This window comes from Monodelphis domestica, chromosome 6 (genome assembly GCF_027887165.1).
Source record: "Monodelphis domestica isolate mMonDom1 chromosome 6, mMonDom1.pri, whole genome shotgun sequence".
Lineage (NCBI taxonomy): Eukaryota > Metazoa > Chordata > Mammalia > Didelphimorphia > Didelphidae > Monodelphis > Monodelphis domestica.
In genome coordinates this window covers 117,250,083-117,272,219 of record NC_077232.1, presented here as the reverse complement: position 1 = coordinate 117,272,219, position 22,137 = coordinate 117,250,083, and positions in this window count along the sequence as shown.

Here is a 22,137-nt window from a genome sequence, read left to right as displayed (position 1 = left end):
GTAACAAGAATGATTCCTTACTCAGTTTTGTTTTATGTCCTGGTTTCATCTTTGACTAGAAGAAGCTATGCCTGAACAAACAAAAATGAAATCATTGGTTTTGGACTCAAAAGAAATGGGTTTAATTCCAAGTTCTGCTACACATTATCTGTGTGACCTTGGTCAACTCATTTAGCCTCTCTGAGCCACAGTTTATGTTGAATTAGAGTCTCTAAATTCTCTTATAAATGTAAATCTATAACCCTATGAGGAACACTAATATTACATTTTATATCCTTATTTATAAGATCATGGGATCTCCATCTCTTCATAGAGGACTATAAATCCAGCTTCAATTGGAACTAATAATAATAGAAGATATGTGGCATATATTCACTTAATGTCAGGCAGGAACACACCTATTTCATTGACCATTGAGCAAAACAGTCAACCTGATATAATGAAATTGCTGTCATTGATGAATTTTGAGACAGGAGAATCCTTCCATAGATACACATTATTGGTATGATCATGAGCAAATCTTTTTATTTCTTATAGCTTCCATTTCCTCATTCATAAATATTAAACAATAGTTGCCATATCTAACTTTTTACACTAATGTAGAGAAAGTCTTCTATTAAAGTGAATTATTATTATCATAAATGTTATTGAAATTTCTTTGAAGCTCTTATTAAAGGCAGAACACACTGAAAAGATTTAATTGGTATTCCATCACCATCAGATACCACAATTTTTCAGCCATTTCCTAATTGATGGACATCCCCTCATTTTCCATTTTTTTTCCACCACAAAAAGTATGGCTATAATGATTTTGTACAAGTCTTTTTTTCCCCCTATTATCTCTTTGGGGGTATAAGCCCAGCAGTGGTTCAGATACAACTTTATTAGTCTTGACCACATATTGAATAGTGAAGAGGAATATATCTTTACCTTAAAGAATTAAAGATTAAAACTTGTCAGTACAAACTAACTCTAGAAAGCAAAAACCAACCAATCCAGGTGATACGAAGATATTAGTTCTACGTTTTAATGTAAGATGACCTTTCACTGGTACCTTGACCATAAATTCTCTGGACCAATTGAAAATGTACAACAATGTTATTTTTTCATCCTATTATATAAGCATTTAAATATAATATACCACGAACATTTTAAATCCTAATGTTACCTTTGACTTTGAAAGCCTAAAATGTTGGTTTTGATTTTTGTTTTAACCTCATAGATATTTCAAAGATATCTTCCAAATGTTTTCTTCCTTTATTTTTGAAATTTGTTCCCCTCAAAAAGCATTTATTTCCTAACAAAGTGACTAAAAGAGCTCTTGCTTAGCCCAACTAATAAATCAAGTTATGTTATGGTTTTTGTGGGCTTTGGACAAATGGTGAGAAAAGTGTGCTTTGTTTCTTAAAATATTTATGAAATTATAAGTTTTGAAAATAGCTTCTATTAGATGGACCATTTGACCTAAAATTCCTGTCCTTCCACCTCAGAACAAAAATGTTGATAGTGATTGAAAAACTCAGTTGTGAGTTTTCATTATTGTCCTCAGTGACAGAAATAACCAAATTCTTGTCCCCAACTATTTTTACAATCAGGTGTCAGGTAACTTGGGTGAATGTTTGTTGTGTGTTTTTTTTTTTTTTGTAATTGAATTCAGTAATTCCTTTATTTCAATCTGCATTCAAACACCTAGACACATATATACTGGTTCCTGAACTCAAATAACTTTGTTTCCCCTTTTGCCTATTAAATCACATAAAATATTGAGTCACAAAAACTTATAGTGAATGGAATAGTAATTTCTGAGTTAGGAATACCTGCATTCTTTGACATAAACTATCTGTGACTCTAAGCATCTTATTTACCCAGGCTACTTGTTAAAATATAATTTGCAGAACCCTTCTTCAAGAAAAAGAGTTATACTAGTTCTTGGCAGTTGGAGTTTCTTCACAAGGAAATCTCTATACTAGTGAGATGGGAAAAAAAAATCTTTACTCTAAAATGTGAAATAAGTAACTTGATGTTTCTTTTCTCTTAATCAAATATGCATATACTGCCTAAGATGCCTTTTTTGAGATCTGAAGAAATTCCTTTTTAAAGGAAATTTTATTTATCTTTTAATATTATGTATTTCCTCCTGTTTTTCTCCTTTTACTACCTCACTGCAAGCAATTCCGTAAAACAATTACATCTTTAAGAAGAAGAAAAAGAGAAAGAGGAGGAAGTAAAAATAAAAAAAAATGATAAAAACCATATCTGACAGTATAGGCAAAGTATAACAATTATACATTGTCCTTCATCTTGCCAAATAGTAACAAGAGGTATCTCCTCCTATCTCTGAGGCTTTAGGGAATTCTCATTCTTTGTAGTTTTGCAAAATTCATTTTCATTTTTATCATTTTCATTTTTGTAGCACTTGAATGCTTTTTTCTTGGATGCAATTACTTCACTTCCAATTAGTTAATGTCAATCTTTCTGTGCATTCCTGTATCCCCTATGCATCCCAATGACTTCATAAGGTATATGCCTAGGAGCATATCACTCATTTTTCATCTCCCCACCACCTTTCCAATGTTGACTATTCCCCTCTTGTAATATTTGCTAATTTCCTGGGTGTGTGATATTAAATGTATATTTCTTGTTAGTGATGTGGAACATTCGGTCATATGATTTTTAATGATTTGCCATTCTTTTGAGGACTATTTGTTTATATCTATGGACTGTTAAGGGGCCAGCATGTTTTGAGAAGGACTGAGTGCCAGACAAGGAAGTCTGGCACAAGTTCAAGTTTTATTGAGAATCTATGCCAATATTTATAGAAAAGTTTTCTCCAACAATTAAAAAAGAACATTACAGCATCATTGACCAATCATAAGCTCTTTAGCAATACATCATTCTTAGTGGTGTAACTGTCTCACAGAAAATTGTTTATGAAAAGAATTTAACCAAAACACATCTAAGGCATTTACTCAAACCCAAGTGGCTAAGGAATTGACAATAACTTGAGAGTATACAGAGTTTAGGTGAAAAGAGAGTCTAGATTATTTGGTCATGACATTTCAGAAGCTCAATGATTATTATGTAGGAGACATTTAGGAGATATGTATATTTTGGTTATACCAAGACAATACTTTCTGAGATGTTCTTTTGAGATCTTGGCCTTATCATGAGAACATAGACAAACTCATAATAATGTCTTTTATCTCATTGGATTCAATTTACCTTTAGGTTTATTCACATATCCTCACAGTGGACCACTTATTCTTAGAGAAAGATTTTTGATTTTCTATGTTTCTATTAAATTATACTTCTTAGATTCCAAACTCTTTCCCATGTTTTCCCAGAGTAATTCTTTCCCCATTAAACCACTTCCCTTCTTATCCTGGATGTATCAATATTATTTGAGCATAAGTTTTTCAGTTTCATGTAATCAAAATTATTTTTTAACTTTGATCATTATATAGATATAGATATTGATATAGATATAGATGATATAGGTATAGATATATAGATATAGATATAGATATAGATATAGATATAGATATAGATATAGATATAGATATAGATATAGATATAGATATAGATATAGATATAGTTAAGGCTACATGTCCTAGCCAGAGGTATGAAAAGTAAATCATTTGCTTCTCTTCTAAGATAATATCCAGATTGATATTTTAAACTTATGTGATATGAAGTATTTGTGTAAATCTAATTTCTGCCATACTACTTTCCAGTTTTCTCAGGAGTTTTTATTAAATAGGGCGTCCATTTCTAGGTGATGAATATTTAACTTTTTCTAACACTGAATTTAGTTTTTCTCATTCTCCCTTGTCCAATTTCTCCATTATTTGACTCTATTTGTAATCAATATCAAATAGTTTTAATGCTTACTCCTTAGGTTGTCTAGAAGTGATATTCCCTCATCATTCCAGCTTTTTTTTTTCATTACTTTGTTAGTCTAGACCTTAGATTCCTTCTAATTAATTTATTATTATTTAATGATATTTGGCAGAAAAAGAATTGATTTGTATCTCCTTGACATCAGTGGCACTTTAAGTATATAGTCTATACTTTTTCTTGAATGAACTTCTAAGTGTAAGCAGTGGATTTCCAGCTTAACTATATCCAATCTGACAAAGTTTTGAAGTTATAATCTTTGGATTGATACATTGCATTAGTTTCTGCCACTAAAACTTTCAGAAAACTAAAGAACAAATTACTATTATCAATTAAACTTCCTTAGAAAATAAAAAAGCAACTAACAGTGTTTTCCTGTTTAACAATATGCTCATTTCATGAAACAAAATATTACAAAAACAAGCTTTTCAACTTTATTTTACGTATTTTTTCTACTTCTATTATATTAGCAAATGAGTCCATTTCTTATGCAATCCATTTTATTATCAGATTCTTAAAAGCAGTTTGGTTCTGTAATAGTTATAAGTGATTTATATGCCCTTATAAACATATATCATATACATACCTATAAGCATGTATATACAAATGTGTTGCATATTATATTTTAATATCGTCTACTTTACCATTTTGAGTATGTGCATATCTATTTAGATAGTTTTTCTATATTGGGTAGTTACATATAAATGTGTTATATATTCTGCTTAAACGATATATATATATATATATATATATATATACACTTGAAATTTTTCAATATATCCAAATATATTGTTAGTTTCTGTATATTACATGGTTTTCCCCACCTATGACTTGCTTAAAATAATTAATTTTTAATATAATTCAATCTGTCACAGTTACCACTTCACCTCATCTTTTTGAGATTTTACATGTTTCTGTGTCTGTCTATATGTATGTATAGGTATATGTAATTAAAAATTTTTTCAAATGTTTAATACATTTTCTCCTTGGTCTCAAACAATTAGTGTTTTCTTAATCACTGAGACATAATCATTGTAAGCTATGAGGTTGTCTTTAGGTATTCTGAAACAACATTAAAGATATAAAAATTTCTTTGAGGAACTCAAATACAATAATGTATTCACCTTCCTTCTTTCCTTCCCTGCTATGAGACTAGACACTCCTTGGAGGCCCAGATTTATCTTCCTATGCCTCTTAAGTGCCTAACTAGCACAGATTCTTGTATTGTGGCAATGACTGCCATTAAATCTTATTTTACTCTTAAGTTTTCTAAGTAGATACATTTTCAAACCTGAAATTTTCCTCTGTGAATTCTTCTGTACACTTTCATTTTGAAAAATGGATCTTATTTCTGTTTTTCTCAGATTTCATGTACTACTCTTGCCAAAGAACAATCTGAAATATCTTTTGATCTGAATTAACCTCATCATCAATATTACCCTGAAAACAATTTCCACAATTACCTGCTTGTTACTTTTCTTACTGCACTAGATACTTATAACTGGGCAAATATTACTTTATATAAATCTGTTTCTAATAAACCAAAAAGAAAATGATATAAAGGAATGCTTGAGAAAAATTACAGAAAGTAAATCATCTTCCTTATATTCCTGTACTGACTTCCCAATCATTTCTCTTTCAGAGTATTCCAAGCTAGCAAATGTAAAAACAACTTTAAAAACACACATATTATGCATTTTACTTGTTTCACGCAATGAGTTGAAAGTAACTAAGATCTAAGATGAAGCTAATTCATATATAGTATTTATATAATAATAATTTCCAAAAACAATCATTTTCCATTTTTATTTAATCCTGCATTACATGACAAAAATGCTTTCCTTGAATTCAGTATCTCATAAATTTAACAGCAGCCCTAGGCTGTGGCTGTAACTACAAGGACAATAAATCATACAATAGGAAAGTGAGGATTTCGGTCAATCAATGCATTTCTTCTACATAATAGCAAGTAACCAGTTGCACTAATCATTCCAGAGCTTTGAACAAGGGTTTGTATTGTATAGCTCTACAGCCGATGTTTCAGGGCAAGCATTTTTATGTTTTCATTTGGTTTGACATTTTTTGTGGTAACAGGTTAGGACGAATAGACAAAAATGCTCTTCCTGCTGTTTCTTTCTTTCTTTCTTTCTTTTTTTTTAGGAATTTGCCCTGAAGTTCTTCACAGAAAGTCTTCTCTTTTTCTACAGTCTTTCTGAATTATAATTGTTATTGTTGAATGACCTAGATTTAATTTATAATGCATATCCTAGAGTTTATGTATGGTTTACTATAAATTTATTTATTGCCTTTCAGAAGAATACAAATTCAAATATTTTGAATTTAAAGCACTCCATTTTTCAGTGTATAAATATAAATTGTAAACTGCAAATTCTTATCAAAGAATGCTAATAAGAGATTGAAAAATAAAGTACCACCATTGACTGAAAAGAACCATGGGTTTTCCAGATGCTCACAATAATATCCAGAAAGTCCAATTCATTCAGCTCTGCCTTGAAAGATAAATAAGGAGATATTTGACACTAGAAATGGTATTTAATTCTGATTTTCCTTGCCAAGTGCAGCCTTCTCTATATCTAGAGGATTCTTAATTTATTTACAATTAGAAATATTCTCTTACTCCCTTGTAGCAGTTTTTGTTTCATTATTCTCTCCTTAACTGAATATTATGTCACATGAGGTTAAAATATAATTGATTGAAAATTTTGAAAGTCAAATGATTTTGTTTAGCTTACAACTACAAGACAATTTGCTCATTTCCCTCCACTATCTTATCTCTTTGGTTTTTTCCAGAAGTAAATGAATTAGTCCAGTTTAGGCCTTAAAGCCTCATTAGTTTACAAATATCCTCAAGTTAAGTCCAAATAAACAAAGTTAACAGTATAGTACCTTTCTTGACTTTTCACCTGACTTATTTATACAAGTCCAAGTGATTTATGCTTCTTTTTTATTTAAACTTCCAAGTCCCTCAATACACCACACACACACACACACACACACACACACACACACACACACACACACACTGACAAACACACACCAGACTATATACAAAAAGAGTGAGGAAAACTATCCAAAAAATTCACCAAATTGTGCTATCTTAAAAATTTCTAAAGTAATAAATTCTGACATTTTTTTCATTCCACAATTTATACCCCAATAAAAAAAGCTAAGCTTTTACTTGTTTTCTCAAAATACTTTAAGAAATGTTTTCTTCCTTTCTTATTTTTTTTTTGGATTGGACAGTGGAAACTAGTTTGCACTGATGCAGAGCACACTTCTAAATAGTTATGCCCAAGTACCTAGAAGAGATTTTATTAAAAACCTGGAAAGGCTAATCAGCTTACTCCCAATGGATATGTTTCTGAAAATGAGTCTTGGAATACATATATCAGCTTTGACTACAAGGCCTAGATTTCTGTCTAATTTTTTTTCCAATGTAGCCAGTATATCAATTGCATAATGAATAATTTGCAATTTTCATGAAGAAAGAAAATAATTCCTGTCACAGCACAAAATAAATTGTGATTTCTAGAAGTCCACTTCAGAGATCTTCTGAAGTCAGAGAAGTTGTTTGTTTTTTTTTAATAGTGACCCATCTATCCATATGGAAATTGACACAGATCCTCACAAATATGCAATTTACTTCCTCCTCAGGGAAGATACATTAAGCTGGTCCAAACAGGGTAAATTGTGATCTTTTAGCATAATTATCATTACTTTTTTATGAGAAAGCAAGCAGAACTAGATAATTAGTTTTAAATCTTTCTGCAACACAAATATTCTTATAAGTCTAACAAAAAATAAACCTCCTTCACTAAAGATTGTAGTGCAGTTGGATCATTATTTTTGACATTCAGCAGTCAACATCCAGCTTCACCACAGAAGATGCTTTACACAGGAACTAAATACTTGAAAATAACAATTGTGCTATCAGACTTCATGAATAACACATGAAGTTGGAATTTACATTTTTCATTAGTAAAGCTGACTGTTTTCTTCTAAATCATGTTGTTTATTTGGGTAAATAATACAAAGACCTGGTTTCTACTCAGTTTCTATATAATTGGAAAGTTCCCATAATTAACTCATTTTCTGCCAAAAGATTCAGAATTTGAAGACTCAGTTTTGTTTTCCAAATTAAAGTTTCTAAAGCCAATAAATTCATTGCAGTATATTATTATACTTGTTGGAGCTGACTACACAAATGTCTCATTGATGAATGCCCTCTGCCTTTACTATAGCACTTGTGGACTTGGTCAATTAGCAGCCATTGCAAACAAAGTGTTTTTCCTTTTTTTAATGTTGCCTTCAAGCTGTGAATATAGTTGGAGGCATGCATGAATATTTATAAGAACAAATGATGAACAAATAGAAAAGAACTTCACAATACTTCAACATTAATATAAAACTTTCAGAGTGCTTTTTAGGACATTAGATTGCTTACATTGCTGCCATCAGAAATTTTCACAAATTGCTTTGTATAGTTAGCATGATCAAAACATCTTACTCTGAGGCTATTTTTTTCCATTTTGTCATTCTGTTTTTTTTAATAATTGGAAGATACTTTCCTTCTGATATTCCAAATACCAACATGAGAACAATGTTATTTTCACAAAAATCCTTTGCTGCTATGTAATATAACTTTAAAAAATAGTGGAATTTACTAGTCTCTCTATCCCCTGTAGAACTTAGTCTTCCTTCTAGACCATCCTCAGTCTTCTGAAATCTTTCATGATATTCAGAGATCAGAATTGTATTTGGTAGTCCAGATGAGATTTTTTTTTACATGAATAGGGTAAAGTTTTTTTCATTCAAGATATTCCATGTATGAACTACTATAGCAACATGAATCTTAATAGTTACTTCAGTCTTTTCTTTTTCTAGATGTAGAAACTGAGCCCTAGAAGAGTGAAATTTTCAAGATCTCAGAAGATGTATGTTTTGAACACAGATACCCTAAGAATATAGACTTTTTCACTACCCTATCATAAAATCTTGCAGCATATTTTTTCTATGAAAACATAAAAATAATTTCTGTAAGGAAGATGCTCAATAAAATTATTTCTCCTACTTTCTTTCCTTCCTTAATTTCTTTCTTACTTTCTACCTTCCTTTTTACCCCTTCCCCATCTTTCTCTTTTCTCTCTCTCTTTCTTTCTTATCAATCATTGTAACTAAATGCATAGAATTCATTTCCTTTAATTATAAATTAGAAAAATCTTCCATGCATAAAATATATTATGCAATGTTTTCATTCTGGACAAGTCCTCTCCCATTTTTCTACTCACTCAGGCTGACTTTTAAGATTTTCCTATGTTATACTGTAATAAATGCTAATAATGATTAGTCATATTTCTATTATATTAAAATTTATGAAACTAGTGATATAGATAATATAACTGTTATTACATGTCACTTTTCAAAAGAGGGTAAATAAGATTTAGAGAGGGGAAGGTTTTCCTGAAGACATAGAGGGTGACTCTCATAGTTTAGGAGACATATAGATGTTTTAGATACAACCCAATGGTATCAATGCATAGACTGGAGGTGTAATGTCCATCTCAAATCTAAAGGACAATCCAAGGAGGGGACTTATCAGATGTTTTGGATTAGTAGTCTCAAGGATGGAAGGGAGCAAAGGAATTTCCCTGCCCTCAGTTTGGCCTCAAATACTTCTATTATTTGGGGGTACAATGTCCCATTCCAATATGGCTGTAAGGTTGTTCTTAAGATTTATTTTGTTTCATTTCTCTACTTGTTAGTGAGGGAAGATAGATGGCATAGTGGAAGTCCTGAAGTCAAGAAGAATCATTTGAGTATACATCTGACCTTAGACACTTAGTGAGAGCCTCTAAACAAGTCCCTTAATCCTATTTTTGTCAGTTTCTTCATCTATAAAACTAGAAGGAAAAGGAAATGGCAAACCATTCTAGTGCCTTTGCAAAGAAAATCCCATATGGGGTCGTGAGAGGTAGGACAAATAAAACAAATAAAAAGAACTAAAAAACCACAAAAAGAAGCAGTTAATCATTTTTCATAAGACTATTGATAGCTGAATATATCACTCTAGAAACTGTCTATTCAGATCTTTTGATAAGTGACTCATTGGGAAATGGCTTGTATTCCAAAATTTTGGCTCATTTCATAATATATCTTAGAAATGAGATGCTTATCAATGATATTTGATATAAATACATTTTTTCACTTTCCTACTTCTCTTTTAATTTTAGTTGCATTGGTTCTTTTTCTACAAAAACATTTTAAATTTTGAATGAGCAAAATGTCCTGTTGTTGCTTCTATGTATAGTTCTATTTTCTGTTTGGCCATGAATTCTTCTCTAATCCATAGATCTGACAGGTAATTTCTTCCATGCTCCATTAATGTGCTTATAATGTCATACTTTATGTCTAAATCATATTCATTTTTAGCTTATCTTGTTATACTGTCTGAGATGTTGGTCTGTACCTACTTTGTGGCAGACTAGTTCCCAATTTTCCAAATAGTTTTTGCTAAAAGCTGAATTCTATCCCAGAAACAGAAGATGAATACTTTACTTCTATATGTTGTGTATCTAATCTATTTCACCGTCAATTCTATTTCTTATGGTGTACCAAAATGTTTTGACAATTACTACTTTATAATGCAGTTTGAAATCTGGTACTGCTAAAATTCTTCCTACCAATTATTTTTATTGATTCCCTTGATAATTTTTTGTTCCTCCAAATGAATTTCATTAATTGTTTAATTTTTAAAAGTATTATTTCCTGTGTTTGACTTATATGACATTCAGTAAGTAAATCAATTTAGGCAATGTTTTCATTTCACTTTATTGGCTTGGCCTATTTTAATGACTAATTGTGAGAGAAATAGTGTGGGATGTCATGATCAACAGTACTGGAAACTGAGTCCTTTAAATTTACCATTAAAACCCTGGATGTTGACACAACTCTCTTTTAGGGACCTAAACCTGGTCAATTCCAGTGAACATCAGGGAACTTGCCACAGAGAAGTTAATAACATGTGAGTATGATCTGTGTCTGTGTCTGTGCATGTGGTGTAGGAATGGAAATCAATTAAGTGAATTAATTAAGCTGTCCCACCCCATTTAAACTGTCAGAGGGCTATTAAACCCTGATACCTTAAACAGTTGAGAACACTTGTCTCACAGATCAATCAATGATAAGCTTCTGACTATATACAGAAAAAAGTTCAGAATCAACTAAAATATATTTTATGAGAATTGTGATGGTGTTGTGGGAGATATTGGAGGCAAAACCCCAGGTTTGGGACAGGTTACCCTTTGCAATGCAAGACTCCAAAACAAATAAAAAGATAAATTTATTATTTTGGAAGTCATGTTGAAAGGCTGAGAGACACTGTGTAGATGGAACACTGCCTTTCTGAGGAGATGAAATTTGGATGTTTTTTACCCTTTTGACCCTGGGGTCTATGTGATGGAGATAAGATGATAATGTCATGTTTCTGGATCTCTGGGCCCCAAGATGGGTTACATGGTTGTGTCCTATGCCTCAAAGTCAAAAGAGGGTGAACTGTGCAATTTAGAGGATAACCAGTTATCTGGGAATTGGTAACAGATTGAACAGAAAAGGAAAATCTTATTCAAGGCTCTACAAATAACCTAGTAGAAAAGATATGCCAAGCTGTGCTCTTTGTGGTGGCAAAATAATTGGAAAATGAGAGGATGCCCTTCAGTTAGGGAATGGCTGAACAAATTGTGGCATATGTTGGTGATGGAATACTATTGTGCTGAAAGGAATAATAAAGTGGAGGAATTCCATGGAGACTGGAATGACATCCAGTAATTGATACAGAGTGAAAGGAGCAGAACCAGGAGAACATTGTACATAGAGACTGATACGTTGTGGTACAATAGAATGTAACTGACTTCTCTACTAGCAGCAATGCAATGATCAAGGACATTTCTGAGAGACTTAAGAGAAAGAATGCTATCCACATCCAGAGAAAGAACTGTGGGAGTAGAAATACAGAAGAAAAACATTTGCTTGATCACATGGTTTGACAGGAATGTGACTGGGGATGTAGATAGACTCTAAATGATCACCCTAATGCAAATATAAATATTATGGAAAAAGGTCTTGATTAATGACACTTGTAAAACCCAGTGGAATTGTGTGTCAGATATGGGAGGGGACTGGGGGAAGGAAAGGGAAAGACAATGAATCTTGTAACTATGGAAAAATATTCTAAATTAATTAATTAAATAAAATATTCCAAAACTTGGGAAAATTAAAAAGAAAAGCTATGCCATACCTAAAGCTAATATCTTTAGGAATCCAGTAAAAGAATTTCCAGGAGCTTTGAGTTAGCCCTATGTCATATATATGTTTCCTAAGCTTGAAACTCATTTTCCCTGGATTCTATGTATACTTCCAGCATAGTGGATAATAGACTTTTTAAAAGTAATGTATGAAAATTGTATTTTTGCCAATTATTCTTATTATCTCACTTCAGTAGCATATACATCTTTCTGAATGTTAATTAAGCATAGCTAAGTAACTGATAGCCAAATTATAATCATTGGGCCAATGCCAATGCCAATAAACTTTGGGGTTTCTGAGCTCTATTGCCTAAATCCCACCTTGGGGGTAAAGTCCCATAAGCCCTCCAAACTTATCCTTAAATTCTATAGTGATATAGAAACAATGCTTTAGGGAGAGAATTCTATTTTATGAGTGGATGCTTCAATAGTGTTCCAAGTTTGTATGCAACATGTAGAGGTCTGCATACATACACACACACACACACACACACACACACACACACAAACAGTTACACACTATTTCTTTGTCTAAACAATTTTAACTTCCCATGTTAATGCATTTCCCCTTTCTTTTTTTCCTCACTAAACTCTTATTTTTACAAATAATTTAATTTACAATCTACTTAATCAATTATTTTACTGAATAATTTAATTTTTCTAACTTAATAAAACAAACAAACAACTTTGCCTTGGAAGTATATTGCAATGGAAAAAAAATGGCTCTAGAATCACATGACCCAGTCTCAAATACTGACTTTAATACTGCCCTGGTGACTTTCCACAAGTCGCTATAACTTGATCATCTTCAGCTAATCATTTGTGTGTAGAGCACATTAGTCTAAATGGCCTATTGCAGATTTCCAGCTCTAAATATATGAACCTAAAACTGCAATTGTCTTTTCATTCTTTAGATTCTTGAAAGTGTGCCTTTCTTTCTTTTCTTTTTTGGTTGTTTTATACTTTCAAATTGAAACTTTCCTTTTTGTCAGCCCAATTTTTTCTTCAATTTATTAAAGTTAAAGATTCAGGTTCATCTTTAATTTTTTTTAAATCATGTTTAAGTGCTCTTCAATTCTGTTGAATTTTTCCTCTGCAAAACTTTATCTCAGGTCTTATTGACAAGTTCAAATTCCTCAAAATCATTTTCCTCAAAATCATTTTCAAAATGTCATACTCATTATTGAACTCATATCCTTGCCTTTTCAAATCTCCTTTGCCTGTACCCTTCCCTCACAGAAGTAAGAAGTGGAATACAAACCTAGAACTTGTTTACCCTTGTAAAATTAGAATTTGCTCCCCAAGACTGATGTCCCAGATTCCCATATTCCTTCTCAAGTTATGTGCTAAAGTAGGGAGGATATATTTTGAGTGTAGCTCCACCCTTTCTCTCTTCTCTTGGGAAGGCACTGGGGAGGCTGGAGGTGAGAGCTTGGCAGGAAAGTTTGCCCACATGTTTTTTTACTCAGGCTTTTACTTTTGTTCTTTTTATTTCCTCTATTTCAAGTGTTTATTAATAAATCTTATAAATATAATACTTAGAGTTATTGGATATTAATTGTAACCATTTACCCTTTAATTGTCTCAATTTCTAACAAATTTATCTCCAAATTTCTACTCATCAGATTTAGTCTCTGGTTCTCCATAGTTTCAAACTGCTCCAAATACCTGTGCAATGTTCTCCTCTTCATTCAAATAAAGTTTTTTCTTTTCCTGTTTCTATTTTCTAGAAATTTCTTCCACAGAAGCTAGAAATGAGGGGAATATTCTTAAGAAATTATATTTAGTTTTGAACACAGTATTTCATGATTGATATTAACAAGATATAGCAGATTTAGGAGGTGCATGGAGGAGAACATTGATGGATAAAGCTAAAAAGATATTTGGGGGCCATAATATGAAGATATTTCAATGAAAAGCTAAAGGGTTGGGATGACATTCTTGGTCATTGGGGGGTTATGAAAGGTGGTAAAGTGGGGAACATGACATGTTTTTAGCTGAGCATAGAAAGTTTCCTGTGGAAGTGTGTAGAAATTCTTGGAGAAGGATGCAATTAGGGGAAGGAGAACCAGTTAGGGGACTATTAAAAATATTCACAAAATGCTGAGGCCATAGATTAGAGATTGAGGAGACCTTAACATCCAATCCCCTCCTAATCAAGATGAGAAAGATACTGCCTATAGAGGTTAAATGATTCCCCAAGGTCACACAGGTAGTAAGTAGCAGAGCCAGAATTTCAGCATGGCTTTCTCAACTAAATGATTCTGTCCCTGGCAGAGGAAAGAATAGACTGAACAAATAGGAGGGCCATAAGAATTTGTTGTAGTATAGTTAGTGACTCTTGAGAAGGAAATAAGAAGAATGAGGCATTATAAATCAGGATTGTAATTTCAGTTTGACAAACATTCACTTATTACCTACCATGTATGTGGCACAATCCTAAGATCTAGAGATAGAAATGCAATTTAGAAAGTCTCTGCCATAAAGAAATTATGAAAGCATAACACCTGTGCAGATAATGAAAAGCAAATTATGAACAAATAATTTAGAAGGGATGGAAGTGATTTGCATTGAGCTCTAAAAATTGGAGCCATTAGGAAAGGTATCATAGAGAACATGGTATCTAAAGTTGTGGGTTTTAAAATTAATAATCAGTAACTAAATACTATATTTTATAACATTTTATTAATAATAACTAAAGCAAAAGAACTGCCTGACTTCAGCCTGGTTGCAGGTTCAAAAGAGAGTGAGGAAGAGGTTACAGCCACTTAAATACAATCACACAAAACATGGGGACTCAGGAAAATGGAACCCTGGGAAAAACTAAGGGACTTCTGAGAGATGAAGTCCAAAGGCTCAAAATCTCCATTTATACAAAGTCAAACTTCAAAGCATGTCAGTGATGCCAAGTGAGGACTAAGGAAACCTATTATTCTAGGTCCTGGTCCAGGGTCAGAAGGGGCTTAGAAATGGGGAAGGGCATTTGGAGGATGGTTTCTACAAAGGCAAAGGGACAGGAAATATATACATAGAATAGCAGGCAAAAGGGAGAAAAGTCTAAAAAGATAGCCTGGAGAGAGATTATAAAGGAGTTTAAATGCCTGAGTTGTATCAGAATAAAACACTAATTATTGAGTATGGGGTTATTTTATTAATCCCTTTAAAACAATGCAGAAACTATACTTTTAAAGATTTGTTTATTAATAAATATTCTGAGGCTATTCAAAAATGTAATTAGGTCAGAAAAGAGCAGAATTACTTTTAATTTTAGAAAATGAATTCACTCATAATTTTCCTGGAGGTATGAGATCAATAGTTCATATCTTTGACTCACTCCATCACTAACTTCAGTGGTTGGTGCATTACACTCCAAATGAACTGTTCCTGAACTTTCTTGATAAAATGTCATATGAGTTTTCAATTTGTCTTTTTGATTTTCAATAGTTGTTCAGGTTTTGCAAAGCTAAACTACACTCTAAATGGGCTGCAGATTGTATATTAGAAAGAAATGGCATCTTGACAAATCTTCTACTGCTTTATGAACAAAGTTAATGTAATTTCACAACTTTAAGCACAAGCAAGTTCTCATGGATATTTAGTTATATGGCATGTAGAATATTAGCCCAAAATTTGTTTATCATTACCTCTATCAAATATTTTTCATTTAAAATGTTTACATTCTAAAATTATTCTAGTTCTCAAATGTAGAAGCTAATCTAATTTCCTATTAAGGTGCTTTAATACTAAAGATAGCCAGACTTTTTAAAGTGGTCATTGTAGTATGCTTTTCTATCATGTTTTCCCCTTTTAAAAATAATACTCATCCTAATTTATATAAAATTAACAGATAAAATAATTGATTTTTTTCATAGTTTGCCTTTAATTTACATGTTGATTATGTAGCTGGGGAAATTCTCCCTAGTTAAATTTGATTAAGTAAGGCAGAAGGTGCCTTAAAATAAATAGATATCTGAAATTGGAGAATGCACTCTTCTTAATTGTGTTAATGAACTACACTGATGAGTTTTGTTTAGTACCAAAGACCCCATGACCTTTTGATTTAATGTAAAGTAGACCACTTATTTTAATCATATCCTTTTATTCCTGTTCTTAAAATTCAAGAAAATAAAGCCTAACACTTAAGCCCATTAAAAGGATAATGAAATGATTAAAAGACATAGCACTTGTTAAAGTGACAATGATGAATAACATTTGCAGCATTTCACAGGGCATTAGAAATTTAAAGTCCTGGCCCTTTAATTCAAGTTAAGTTGGCAATTATTGATTATCTATTAATTGCCCAGGACTATGTTAGTAATTATGAAAGGTGCTTAAGAAGTATAGGCCATGGGGAAGATTGTAGGAAGATGATGGAGTAGGGAGTGAAACTTCCTTGCTTTCTCAACAATAAGATCAGCAAACAATCAAAAAGAACTTCTGAATCAATGCAAGAAATGAAAAAAAACAGATAAAATTTAGGAGTGAAGCTGAGCAGCCAAAGATAATGAGGGAGGAAGGGTTCTGAGTTTCAGGGCCTCAGACTCACCAGATAGTGCAAACTCCCAGGAACAGACAATGCAGAATCAACAAGCCAAACTTTGGGAGCAGGACCTCCAGCCTTACCTCCTCTGATGAACCTAGGAGTTTGCATCCCAGTGGCAGATAATAGAGGAGTCAACAGGCAGTAGACTCTGGGAGCAGCTGTGCCAACAGAACCTGGGTTCCAGATCTATCCATTCACCCACAACTGGGGGTTGACCATTAACCCTAGAGCAAATACCAATGCTAAGGGCAGAAGCTGCAGCCTCAAAAGTCTGTTGAACCAAAGAGCTTATATTTTAGTGATAGTTACTAGTGGAGCCAACAGACAGCAAATTCTGGGAATGGTTATGTGGGCTGCAGGCTTGCCATTGATATCCCCAATGACTTTATAGCAGAGATTTCACTGTTGACCAGGAAGGGACAAACATGTAAACCCTATTCCAGTTCTATCTAAGACTTCAAGGCATCAAGAGAGTGTCAACTGGAAAACTGGGGGCCCCAATTCTGCCCTTGTACCCTGAGAATTTACCCTAAAGAAAGTCCCTGACTTAGTCATTTCAGACTGAATAATAGACCTTAAGGTACTTACTGGTACCAGTTGGGTGGAACTAGTAGGTGTAAATGAATTGCTAAGTAACCTTTTAGTCTTGGAAGTTTCCTCTATTGTATCAGATCCTTTCCCTAGAAGACCAACACCTGTGCAGGAACTATCCTTTTGGTATCTATTGTAAGTAGACCACTCCCTGATACCCCAGTCTCTAGCTATGATTTCTTTCCCAAGCCTGTTGGTATCCTGTCAGTGTAGGTTGGACCTCTCATTTCCTTGTAGCCATGGTAAAGTCAATTAATAATTCTTCCCTGTCCTTGGTTCCCCAAATGATATATAAGTACCTCAAATTCTATTGTTTTTTTGAGAATCATTTCCCATGGGGCACTCTCCCAGAGACTATTCGCAGAGCCCCAGGGTGCCTACTCTATATAGTTGGTGGCACTTGGCTCTGTGATATCAGCCAATTGTTGAACCTGTCTCTTTCCTGATTAAAGGCTTGTTGTGTGTGTGTGTGTGTGTGTGTGTGTGTGTGTGTGTGTGTGTGTGTTTCTGGCTACTTTAGTAGTTCTGTGTTTTTACAAGTGTAAGAGAGGAAACTTAGAGTCAATCTGCCAGAGGAACAAGACATGCAGGGGAAGGGCAAGAGGAACAGAGAATTCCAGAGAAAGAACAGAGAAGAGCTGAGAACGATCCAAGCAGTTAATTTCACTTCTCTTTGGGAAGCCCTTCAGAAAGGTTGCTCTGAAAGCACCTCTGAGTCATGGTCGTCCTTCTGTGAATCTAGACCCCCTGAATCCAGTGGAAGACAACAGGAGTGGATAGGACTTTGATATTAAGCCATCCATCCCAGGAAGATTTCCTCTCCATCCCTCCAAAGCCATTCTTGACCTTCAAATCATAACTAGGACAGTTAGAAGTCAGGACAGCTCTCACAATTGATCCCAGAGGGTCAGGCCTGACCCTGTAGGATTTGGGGAGACAGGGTTCAATTGTTAGGTTTTAGGGACTTCCTATTTCCCACTTACCCAATACTTTAACCCTCAATCTCACTCACCTTACACTTTGTGTGTTCCTCAAAATAAATAGTTGTTTCTATAGATCAAATGCTTTCTCATAATATTCAGGGAGCAGCACCAGAAGCTTTGGGAAGGAGGACTATATTTCCATCCCATGGAAGAAGCTGTTTAGTCCTGTATTTACTACAGTCTTGCCTCTGCAGAAAAGTAGTCAGTAACCCTGAAGCCAACTAGTCTGGGTTTATTGAGGAAGGAGAGGGGAGAAACTATCTATTCTCTCTCTATCTACCCTTTAGATTCACTTCATCTCTATCACACTCTGGTCCTGAATTCACTGGTGGGGGGCTCCATCCTCTTCTCCCCCTCCATTACACAAGTTAACAAGAGAAAGAATGAGGAGAGAACAGACAGGTAAGAATGGTTGCTGAGGGAAGGTGAGCTATATGCTGGCAGTGAAAGAGCTGCCAAGGGCTCTGTTTGGAGCACTTGAGGTTGATTATAGACTGGGGCTTGAGACACCAAGGATAACACCTGACCCTGGATTATAGAAATGGGAAAAATGAAACAGGGCCTCCGAAATAACAATCCCCCCAAATCCTGAAGTTTGACATGCTGTCTGCCATACTCTAAGTATTCTGGGACCCTAGCATAGACCTAATTATTAAGCTTATTGGCCCAGCCACTAAATTTTTTAAAAAGAGTAAGAAAAACAGAAAGAACTCATCAATAGCTGGTTTTATGAAAAAGTCAACACAGTAAATAAACCATTGGTTAATATGAGTAAAGGGAGAAAGAAGAAAAAAAACAAATCACTAGCATTAAAGATGAAAAGGTTGAATATGCTACCTATTAAGTTAAAATTAAAGCAATTATTAGAAGTCATTTTGCTCAACCATAGGCAAATTTAACCATGTATTTGAAATTTAAGAATATTTACAAAAATAATAAATAAACTGCCTATACTATCAGAGGAGAAAATAGAATTTCTAAATAAACCAATTATTGAAAAACAAATTGAATAAGTCATAGATGAACTTCCTAAGAAATGACTAGATGGATTTACAAGTGAATTCTACCAAACACATAAATATCAACTAATTTGAACATTAGTTATTTGAAATAATAGGCAAAGAAGTTTTTCCAAACTCCTTTTATGAAACAATATAATATTGATTCCTTAACTAGAAAGAGCAAAAACAAAGAAAGAAAATTATAGACCAATTTCAATAATGAATATGGATTCAAAAATCCTAAATGAAACACTAGCTAGAAGACTATGACAATATATCACAAAGATTATACATTGTAACCAAACAGGATTTATACCAGGAATGCAGGGATGGTTTAATATAAGAAAAACTATCAACATAATTCATCTTATTAATAATCTGAGTAATAAAATCCATATAATTATAACGAGATGCAGAAAAAAAAACCATTGATAATACACAACACTCATTCCTATTAAAAGCACTCAAAAGCAGAGGTGTAAGTGATTTTTTCCTTAAAATGATATGAAGCAACTACCTAAAACCGTCAGCAAGTATTATTTATTACAGGGATAAGCTAGAAACCTTCCCAATAAGATCAGGAGTGTAATAGGGATGTAAATTATCACCAGTATTATTTAACATAGTATTAGAAATGCTAGCAAGAGCAATAAAAGAAAAAAAAGGAAATTGAAGAAATTAGAATGGGCAAAGAGGTAGTAAAATTCTCTTTTGTAGATGATATGAGGGTATACGTAGGAAATCCTAGAGATTTAACTACAAAATTAGTTGAAACTCTCAATAATTTTAGTAATTATTTTTTTAGGCTCAACTTCTTTATTAGAGCCCAGAGATGAAGAGGAGAGAGAGTGCCAGGAGGAGAAGGCAGTTCCAGGGATAGGCTTGGTCTTACCTACTCTCAGGAGTTTTATCAGTAAGTGCTTCACCCATGTCAAAGGGTTGAGGTGGGGGGTCTTGGCCAGGGCATTGTCACAGTCCCCAGAAGGAGGGTCTGAATGTTTGGATTTTATTGTTTCTGGGGCCGGGGAGGGGAACATATAGCAAGATATAAAATAAACCCATATAAATTATCAGAATTATATATAATACTAACAAAGTCCTGTATGAAGAGATAGAGACACTCCATTTAAAATAACCATGGATAGAATAAAATACCAGGGATATGACCTACCAAAACAAACACAGGAAGGACATGAATATAATTATAAAACACTTTTTACACAAATAAAGTCATACCTAAATAATTGGAGAGATATTATTTGTTCATGGATAGACAGTGCCAATATAATTAAAATGATAATCCTAAAAAACTAATGTGCTTATTCAATGCCATCCAAAATCAAATTTGCAAAAATAAAAAAATATATATTTTGTTGAGCTAGACAGATAATAACAAAATTAATTTGGAATAACAAAATATGGAGGCTAGAAAAAGAAGTTATGAGTAAACATAAGGGAAGGAGATTTAGCTATACTGGTTTTTAAACTGTATTACAAAGCAGTAATTATCAAAACTATCTAGTATTGACAAAGAAAAAGAAATGTAAATGAGGGGAACAGGACAGGCATACAATAAACAATAGCAAAAGATTACAGTAAATTTTTATTTGAAAAAAGCATAGATCCATGATTCTGGGAAAGGAAATCACTATTTGGTGAAAAATGTTGAGACAGCTTAAGTTAGTTTTGCAAAAATTAGGTATAGAACAATCAATATTTAGCACTATTCACTAAAATGAGATGAAAATAGATACATTATCTAGATATAAAAGGAGATATCATAAGGAAATTAGAAGAATAAGGGATATATTACCTATAAGATTTGTGGATAGGAGGAATTTATGAGTAAACAAGAAATAGAGAACATTGAGAGATATAAAATAAATAATTCAGAGTACATTAAATTGAAAAGTTTTTGCACAAATAAGTCAAATGTTGCTAAGATTAGAAGGAAAGCAGAATATTGCAAGAAAATTTATTAAAAGTTTCTTGGTTAGATATCTTATATTTAAAACATATAGAGAACTTTGTTAAATCCATAAGACTAAGAGCAATATATCAAATAATAATTTGGCAAAAGATATGAACTTACAATTCTTGGATCAAAAAAATCAAAGCCATATATAGGTATATGAATGTTGCTCTAAATCTACTGATTAGAAAACTGCAAACTAAGACAATTATGTGATATTTCACACCCATCAGATTCACTAAAAGGACAAAATGACAAATTCTGGAGGGGACATGGAATAATGGGGCACTAATAAACCATTGGTAGAGCTGTGAATTGGTCCAATCATTTTGGAGAGCAACTTGGAATCATACCCAGAGAATAGTATACCCTTAGGCCCAGCAATACTGTTTCCCATAGAGAACAGGGCAAAAGAAAATAATTTATATGTTCCAGAATATTTAGAGCAGCTCTTTTTGTGGTGTCAAAGAACTGGAAACTGAAGGGACTCCCACCAATTAGGGAATGGATAAACAAATTATAGTTTATGATTGTGATGAAATACTACTGTGCCACAAGAAATGAGCAGGCTAAACGCAAATACAATTTAGAAAGAACTATACTGGAAAATGAACAACTAAATGAGTAGAACCAAGAGAACATTTTACACAGTTACAAATTAAATACTTAAAGAATAACTTGTGAATGTTACCAATAGAGAATAAACTGAAAAGTGGAAACATGTTGTACATAATTTATATGTACATATCTATCTCCTAGATGATGCCTACTATAATGAGATGTGGGGAGATAAGGCTTAAAATACTTGTAAATAACTTTTATAAATAAA